Source organism: Callorhinchus milii, unplaced genomic scaffold, assembly GCF_018977255.1.
Source record: "Callorhinchus milii isolate IMCB2004 unplaced genomic scaffold, IMCB_Cmil_1.0 Scaffold7, whole genome shotgun sequence".
Classification (NCBI taxonomy): Eukaryota; Metazoa; Chordata; class Chondrichthyes; order Chimaeriformes; family Callorhinchidae; genus Callorhinchus; species Callorhinchus milii.
In genome coordinates this window covers 4,519,391-4,528,366 of record NW_024704748.1, presented here as the reverse complement: position 1 = coordinate 4,528,366, position 8,976 = coordinate 4,519,391, and the positions used below count along the sequence as shown (strand labels likewise).

General features: G+C 47.5%; 1 non-coding gene across 1 annotated transcript; it reads left to right on the top strand.

The window, feature by feature from the left end:
• The first annotated feature begins 3,910 nt into the window (after nucleotides 1–3,910).
• On the top strand, nucleotides 3,911–3,982 carry trnag-ccc. The gene has a single exon. It is a non-coding gene; the product is annotated as a tRNA-Gly (tRNA).
• The last annotated feature ends 4,994 nt before the right edge of the window (nucleotides 3,983–8,976 follow it).

The following is an 8,976-nucleotide window of genomic DNA, read 5'->3' as shown; positions in this document are numbered from 1 at the left end:
TGGATACGGTTAAGCAACGGTGATGGGTTTCCATGTGTGTCAGACACCTGGCTGGCCAAAAGAAAAAGCAGCCAACTGAGCCAGACTGAGACCATATTTGTCTTGTTCCCACGTAGCCTGGTATCAGCAGATAGTTTTATACAAAGCAGCGACCGCTTCAAGTCTTTTACATCAGTGAGAGGAGAAAAAGGCCCAAAGGACTGCCACGCACAGCTTTTTCCATTAATCATCACCTTCTGCTTCCCGTTGTATCAGTCCAGAGAGCTAATTTGCCACTCGTTCCACAAGCTTTAACTTTTCCTCACAAGTCCCGGGTGTATAACATTACCCCATGCCTGTACATTTGCTGAGAAGAGATTAGGATTTGACCCATTGCTGCTTTGTTCCATCAAAGGACAGCTGAAAGCTCAGTGGTTCACTTACCCTCTCATACGCCTTTCACGTAAAGTAACATCACAAAGTGCTTCATGGTGCTGGACACTCAGTAGGGAGGATGGTGGTTGGAGGAGAAGGGAGGGGACTGTCAGCAGAGTCAGAGAGCACATTATTCAGGAGGCTTTTAAAGACACGGAGAGAGGGGAGGGGGGTTGAGGGATTTCGGGTGCTCCAAAGAGTAGGGGTGTTCGTGGCTGAGGTCTGTCCACGGACGGTCTCACAGAGGGAGTTAGTCTGTTAAGCAAAACACACAGTTTCCCCTGCACAAACTCAAGGGCTTCGAGAAGAGCTGCCTTGTGAGGACAAATTATTAATAATAATAATCCTTGCATTTGATACTGCATCATCGAGACGTTTCGAAGCGCCTCACAGAATATGCTGTAGAGTGGAGTGACTGTGTATTTTGTGGGCGAAACAAGGCAGCCAGTTTATGCACAGATGTGGAGCGAGCAACCGATTTTATTTGGGGAATTGTTGGCCAGGACACCGGGAGAGAGTCATGGCCAACAATCCCCCAAGAAACTCCCTTCCCTTTTCAAATAGCGTCCGTGGGACATCTTTAACTTCCACCTGAACAGGCAGGCGGGAGCTCGGCTTAACGTCTCATCCGAACGTTACCAGGAACACAAGGACCTGCTCAGCTCTTGCATTTTCTTTCTCTTCCTACGAACACTGTCCTATTACAGTACGGATTAAAAGCGCTGTGTTTTAACAGCGCAATAAATTAGCGTTGTACTGGAGCACTGAATCAGCCTCTGACCCAGTCCTCCAGAACAGCACTTCTGCCACCATATACTCTTCCCAGTGGTTTGCCTTGTGTGGGAATGTGACTGTTCTCTCAATCACAAAAAGGTCATAGACAACAAAACATCTTCCTCGTAAGCTGGGAGCAGACATCGAACAGGTGCCTACTTCTTTTCTTTTGGTTGTGGAAGCAGAGCAAGACGTGTTCGACCACTCATACTGAGCTTTATTACCCAGTATGAAATCAAGCTCGTAACCCGCACTGCTCCGGTTTTGGGCTTTCAATTAGCATAGGTGCTGCTGGGCTGTGAGGTTCACTGCACACCGATACTGCCCTGTTCCTGAGACTCGCATTGAGCTCTCACTTGCGTGGTCTCCTCTTGTTAATGGTCCAGCAAATCGATGCAAATGCAGCAAGCTAAGAACTTAAGAATTGCTAAGTGAAAGAAGACCGAGGTCCATCCAGTTCGTCTTCCACCATCCTGGAAGTGGCTTGCACAAGTCATGTCCCAAACTGTACACTGTATCCCGTGATAATATTTCGTGACAGAAATCTATCTCATTTGTTCTCGAACGAATCAACACTTTCTGCTTCCACCATAAGGATTCCATAAGGATTCATTACATCGCAGTGCTTTCAACTTTTAATTGGGGGATTGATTTCAGCACTGGCACTTCAGCTCAGTTATAATGAGAACTCCCACACTTCATTTCTCACTTTGATCCAGACCCAGCTGACCCGTCTCTCCGTGTGCCACGTAACATCCTCCCTGAACTATAATTATTGTGAAGGCAGAACTACTGTATTATTCCATCCAGAGGTTCCCAAGATCAAACGAGATGGGTTTGAATGAAGAAAGCCCTTTGGCCCATTTGATCTCATCCCTCCGGAACATCCTCCCGTCACAGCATCAAGCAGTTTCCTGGCCTCAACCACTCTTCCTAGCATCCCCCACCCACACAACCTGTAATCAGCAGGCCACCTTCCAGCCACATTGCCCCAGCTCCCGGCAACAGGTCCTAAACATCCCTTGCAAAAAGGACCTTTTAGACTGTGCCTCGTGCAACCCCCCACACACACAGCCCCACCCTCACCACCACCACCACCACCCTGCTTGCACTCCTGCTCTGTCTCTGGCTCTGCTCTGATGTGTAAGTGTAAAGCCACTTGCCGTCTCTCTATAGCATGCCCAGTCCACTGAGTAAAGTGCTTTGAGATGTCCTCCAGACTTCAACACCTTGGCACATCCTCCCGTGATATGAAAGACGCTATATAAATATATTTTCGCCCACAAAATATAAGTCAATCGACTTTACAGCATATTCTGTGAAGCGTTTTGATACGTCCTGAAGACATGCTAAGGCGCTATATTAAATGCAAGGTTTATATTTATACATTTGTGTTGTATTAGTGTATTATTTAGAGTATATCCTGTGAAGAGTTTTGAGATATCGCAACGCTGGAATAAGGTGCTAGACCAAATGTCAAAGGATTATTATTAAATTGCATTGAATCCATTTAATTTCACCAAACTGAATATGAGGCATTTACACAAGCACAATTTGCTTGGTGATGCAGCAAAATAAATTGTTTTCTTAGAGAATCTATTTCCCTCCATCTGTTCTTAGTGACACGTGACCATATTAAAGTTACACACGGATTGCTGTAGCTCAGTGGTTAGAGCGCTCGCTTCACAAGCGAGAGGACCTGGGTTCGATTCCCAGGCAGGGCGAAACCTTAGGCAAGTTTCCTTGCTCCACACACCTGTTTACCTAGCAATGAGTAGGAACCGGGTTGTTAGTTGAATGGTGGATTGCTTTCCCGGCGGTAATAATTCCTTCAAAAAAATGTAGATTTTGAAAAAAATAATAACAGTTTGGTCATTCAATCCATGACGGTTTGTGAGACGCTGCTGTGTGCAATTGTCTGCCGTATTATACGCACAAAATGTGCAGTCAATTCACTTTACAGTGTATTCTGTGAAACGCTTTGAGACGTCTCGATGATGTGTTAGGGGCCATATCAAATGCAAGGGCTATTATTATTATATTGCCTGATGTCTGTCCACACCAAGCTACGATGTGTTAAAGTGCTTCACGAGCGTTCAGTTGAACAGGGTTCCTTTGACACAATGGTTTTTTTTCCCCCAAGAGTCAGATCAGCGCCGCGGAGAATGAATGTTTTATGAGGCATCAGCTTGGCTCGGTCAGTTACATGCTCTCCTCCAAGGCAGGAGATTGTGTGTTCAAGGCCCACATTGGGACTTTGAGCTCACAGTCTCGGCTGACACTCAAGGACAATCCAGGTGGGGAGGGGGTCCACTGCATTGACGGAGGAGCTGTCCTTCAGAGGAGATGTTACTTAAACCAAGGTCCTATCTGTGCTTGTTCAGGTACATGTTAAAGATCCCATGGCAAGACTCGAAAAGAAAAGGAAATTTCTCTCTCCCTGTGTCCTGGCCAACCATCCCCCAGGTAAAATTGGTCACTCGCTTCACAGCTGTTTGTGGAATACTGCTGTGAGCAAATTGGCTGCCACATTTGCTTACAAAATATAGTCACCTCATTCTGCAGTATATCCAGTAAAGCGCTTTGAGAGTCTTGATGTGATCAAGTGTGGTATCAAAGGCAAGAATTATTATTAGTAGAATCATAAAATCTTACAGCACAGAAGGAGGCCATTCGGCTCATCGTGTAGCCCCACTCCCGCGCTTTTACCCCATATCCCTGTAGTCCTGTAGCTCAATGGTTAGAGCACTCGCCTCCCAAGCGAGAGACCTGGGTTCGGTTCCCGGCAGGGCGAAATGTTGGGCAAGTTTCCTTAGTCCCCGTGCTTCTGTTTCCCTAGCAGTAAGTAGGAACACGGTTGTTAGTCGATTGGCGGATGGCTTTTTCGGGGATAATAACCCTTAAAAAAATTATAATTTACTCACTTCAATCCACGACTGTTTGTATATTCTGTGAAGCGCTTTGAAACATCTAGAAGACGTGAAAAGCACTATATTAAATGCAAGGATTAGTTATATTTATCTCTGCACATTTTTCATTTTTATGTACTTATCCAATTCTCTATTGAAAGTTGTCTTCTTATTTTTCCCTATCTACTCTGTCAAACCCCCTCACTACTAGTAGTAGTAGTAGTATTCCATTTATAATGTGATTTCCAGTCACTGGGTTGGGTTCCCAAAGGCAAAACAGAGGCAGCTTCTGGTATTCGATGTCAGCCCGTCGTATTGGAGTGAGTTCATTCAGAGCCAATATTGTGTTACATCCTGTGAGGAATGACATGCTATCATGTTAATGTGCACCATTAATTTCTATAAACGACTGACACAAACTAAGCAATGAATGATATGACTCCCACCAGTAAATAAGGCTGACAGACAGCTGGTGCAGACTGAGGCTGATGTACCTTGGCTCAGTCGACTGTTTTTTCTCTCTCTCTCTCTCTCTCCGTTTGGTCAATAAGCTGTGAGTTCAAATCCCTCGCTGGGACTTTGAGCTCTAGAACGACACCTGGCTGACTAAAAATAAAAATAAACCGAGGTCCCCTGTGCCCAGTCAGGTGGACGTTAAAGATCCCATGGCGCTGTTGGAAGAGAAGAAGGGAGTTCTCTCCCTTTGTTGGTCCTGACCAAAAATCCTCCAGATAATGGAGACATTCACTTTACTGCTGTTTGTGGGACATCGCTGTGTGCAAATTCACTGGCAACAACTGTGTACAGTCACTTGATTTGACAGCAATTCTCTATGAAGCACCTTGAGATGTTTTGGCAGTGGACATCAAATGCAAACTGAATTAATATTTTATTCTTTCAGTTTGCATATTAGCACAACAACAACAACAACAAAATTACATTTACAGAGAGCCTTTCACGTCAGGAGGACATCCCAAGGCGCTGGACAGTCAGGGGTCAGGACCCGAGCACGGGGGAGTGGTGGAGTAGGGGTGAGGGAAGGCAGAAAGGTGAGAGGGCCACCGAAGGCACGATCGAAGAAGAGGGTCTTGAGACCAGCCTTGAAGGAGGCAAGAGAGGAAGCGAGGCAAAGGGACTGACTGTAGGATGGAGTTCCAGAGTGTGGGGGCAGAGAAGCTGAAAGTCTGACCACCGATGGTAGGGCGGGTCGAGCGGGAGACATGGAGCAGGCAGGAGGCTGCTGAACGGGGAAAGTGGGCAGGTTGGTAGGGAGTCAGCAGGTCAGAGAGGTAGGAGGGGGCAAGGCCATGGATGGCCTTGAAAGTGAGGATGAGGATCTTGAACTCGATCCTCTGAGGGATGGGGAGCCAGTGGAGTCGGGCGAGGGTGGGAATGATGGGGTCACGGAGCCTGGTGTGTGAGAGTACATGAGCTGCAGAGTTTTAGATGATCTGCAGCTCGTGAAGGGAAGGGTTGGGAAGGCCGATGAGGAGGGAATTTCCATAATCGAGCCGTGATGCGTGGGTAAGGGTTTCGGCAGCTTGAGGGGTGAGGCAGTGGTGGAGTCTGGCAATGTTGCGGTGGTGGTGGTAGGCAGTGCCAGTCATGGCGTGGATGTGGGGGAGAAAGGACAGCTCAAGGTCAAACAAGACACCCAGGTTCTTGACTGGCTCGGTGAGGTTGAGTGGGCAGCCGTGGACGCTGATGCTGCTGGTGCTGGTGCGAGCCAATCAGGAGGGCATCGGTCTTGCTGACGTTCAGTTGGAGCAATCCTTTCTCTCCCAGGAGAGCTTACAGCTGACAGGGAGAGGGAGAGAGCGAGAGAGAGAGAGAGAAAGAGAGAGAAAAAGAGAGTAAAAGTGATAGAGAAGGAGAATAAGATTGATGATACGTTTTGGGTTAGATGTTTGCAGAACAGAACAGTAGTTAGAGTTTATTAGGATTGGGACCTTTTGGGTTATAAAAAACGTCAGCAAATTATGGCTTTAAGGGACCCATTGGAGGGGTTTGGAAACGGGGTTAAGCTTATGTGGACAAATGAGTGATGGTGATAAATGATGTTTGATCCTCGGTGGGTCCGATAGCAACCGAGACTGATAGTGGATTTGCTAAACAAGGTCAGTGAGATAACCAGGGAAAGATAAGCAGGGTCGGGCGGGCTTTACAACAGCAACAACTTGCAAGCTGCACACGACAGTGTCCCACCAACAGCCACGAAGTGAACGGCCCATTTTTTCAGGGGAAGGGAGGGGGAACTGTCAGCCATGACGCCAGGCGAGAGAAACTCCTTTCTCTCCTCAAGTCACGCCATGTGATCGTTAACGTCCACTTGGACAGGCACAGACCGGGTTCAAAGTCTCATCCGAAGGATGGCGTCTCCGACAATGCAGGTCTCCCCCCCAACACAGCACTAGGTCATCAGCCCAGACTGTGTGAGCTCAAAGTCCCCGATTCAACCCACAACCTTCTGACACGGAGATGCGAGAGCGATAATGACCAATGGACAGCAAGATTAAAGGAAAAAGTTGAGTGGATTCCTCAGCACCACACAAATAATAATAATAATAATAATAATCCTTTATATAGCGCCTTATGATCTCGTCGCGACGTCTCAAAGCTTTTTACAGGGTACATTGTAAATGGATTCCAACTGTGTGTTACATGGGCGAAATGCAGCAGCCAGTCTGCGCTCAGCAGTGTCCCACAGACAGTCATGGAGTGAGTGACCAATTTTATTTGGGGCACTTGCTGACCAGAAACTCCCTTCTCTTTACGAATAACGCCACAGGATCTTTAACGTCCACCTGAACAGGCAGACGGGGGGGCCTCGTTTTAACGTCTCATCTGAAGGACGCCGTCTCCGACACGTGCCCGCCGCTGCGTTGGAGCGAAAGCTTAGCCAATGTGATCCTAAGTCCCAATGTGAGACTTGAACCCGGGACCTTCTGACTCGGAGGCGAGAGCGCTACCAGGGCCCCAGCCTGACGCACAAAGACTGTGCTCACAGTTAATTTAATGAGCGCCCATCTCGCAGCTCGCATGCATTTCTCCTGAAGGCGCTCTTCCTTTGAAAATTATAGCACTTGTAAGACATGAGAAAGTGCTCGACTTTGTAAGCTTGAAAAGGCTATCATTTTTGATGCGCTCACTGGAAGCTCGGATGACAAAGTTTCCTTGTGTTTCATTTCGTTGCATACTCCTCAGGGCAAATGTGTGTGGGGCCAGTATTTCACCCCCTGCACCCTCCTCATTGCCTCCCCTCCCCACACACACACATACACAGAAAGCACATCTCCACTTATCATCACAACCAAAGAAAACCGATGGATTATTCACCACACCCCAGTCTTCTGTGACCTTTTAAATGTTTAACAAATCGGTAACCTTTTCGCTCGGCTAACTGTCTACCTCTGTGTGTCCACCCACGAGTGCAGGCTTTCATCCGTTGTATCGAGTCATCTGCTCTCCAGACTGCTGCCCCCACAACCTTTCCTTTTACAATTAAAAATGATAATAATTCTCATATTTGAAGATGGAATCCTTGCATTAAACGTTCCGAGTCACTGCCCCGCATGAAGGGCGCCGTATAAATAAATGCAAGTTATTGTTGTTGTTACTCATACAGCACCTTATCACATCAGAAGGTCACCTCAAAGCACTTCACAGGATTGTTAGAGGTGCCATCCTTCGGATGAGACGTTAAACCGAGGTCCCATATGTCTACCTGTTCAGGTGGACGTTAAAGATCCTATGTGAAAAATGTTTCTTGCTCCTGGTGTCCTGGCCAACAATCCCCCAGATAAAACTGGTCATGGCCATTTGTGTGACATCCTTCGAAATTCAGAGTCACTGCAGTTTACAGTAAATCCCTTGAAGGGCTTTCAGCCGACCTCCTGAAGTGAAAGGCGCTGTATACCTGCAGGTTTGTGCAGCACCTTTCACGTCGGGAGGACAATAACAGCAAAGTGTTATCACAGATACATAAGCAAATCAATACACTGTTCTCTGCAAATTTACAACATTGTAAGCCAACTGTCCCTGCTGTCTCCAAAACGACCACAACTTTGTCTGCAGGGAAAGATAAGCAACTGTCCCTTAAGAAGCCTAACAACAACAACAAATTACATCCGTACAGCGCATTTTTTGGAGGACGTCCAAGACGCTGGAAAAGTCAGGGATTTGCACCCGAAACTGGGGGATTGGGATCAGGGAGGATGGAGGGCAGGAAGGGTAGGGGTAGGAGGGTGACTGGAGGTGCTGTCAAAGGGGCAAGAAGAAGGCAAGGGAGGGGAGACGAATGGGGATGGTGAGTGAAGGGACTGTGGGATAGAGATAGGTGGTGGGGGCAGAGAGGCTGAAGGCCCGACTTCTCGAAGGCTTCACAGGATCGTCAGAAGGAGTCGGTCCTTCGGATGAGGCATTAGCTAACCCCAAACCAACAACAACGCAACTGTCCAACTGTATAAACAAAACAAATCACATTACAAAACAGACAGTGAGTGACCCACGAATGGCTGGGCAGCCGATTGCGTCTGTGTGTGCGCAGTGAGGGGAGTAACGGACTGACTCACCACTAGGACAGTGAAAGGCAGCGCTGTGTTAGCCAGAGAGAGCAACCACTGGAGATGTACAGGAGAGACTTCACAGGGAGTCCTTTAACCGGAGAGCGCGTTTGAATCATTCAGCGGAATTACTTACCTTACGTCTCTCCCAATTAACACGGCGGTTACGAGGAAGAAGATCCCCAGTCTACAAAGCTGCCGGGAGGAGGAGGACCCCCGTGTGAGCGAGTCACTTCTCTGTGGAATGTCTATTTAAGAATTTGAATTTGACCCACCGATTTTTGGGACTGTTCTCACAGTCGGGAAAAAGTTATCCG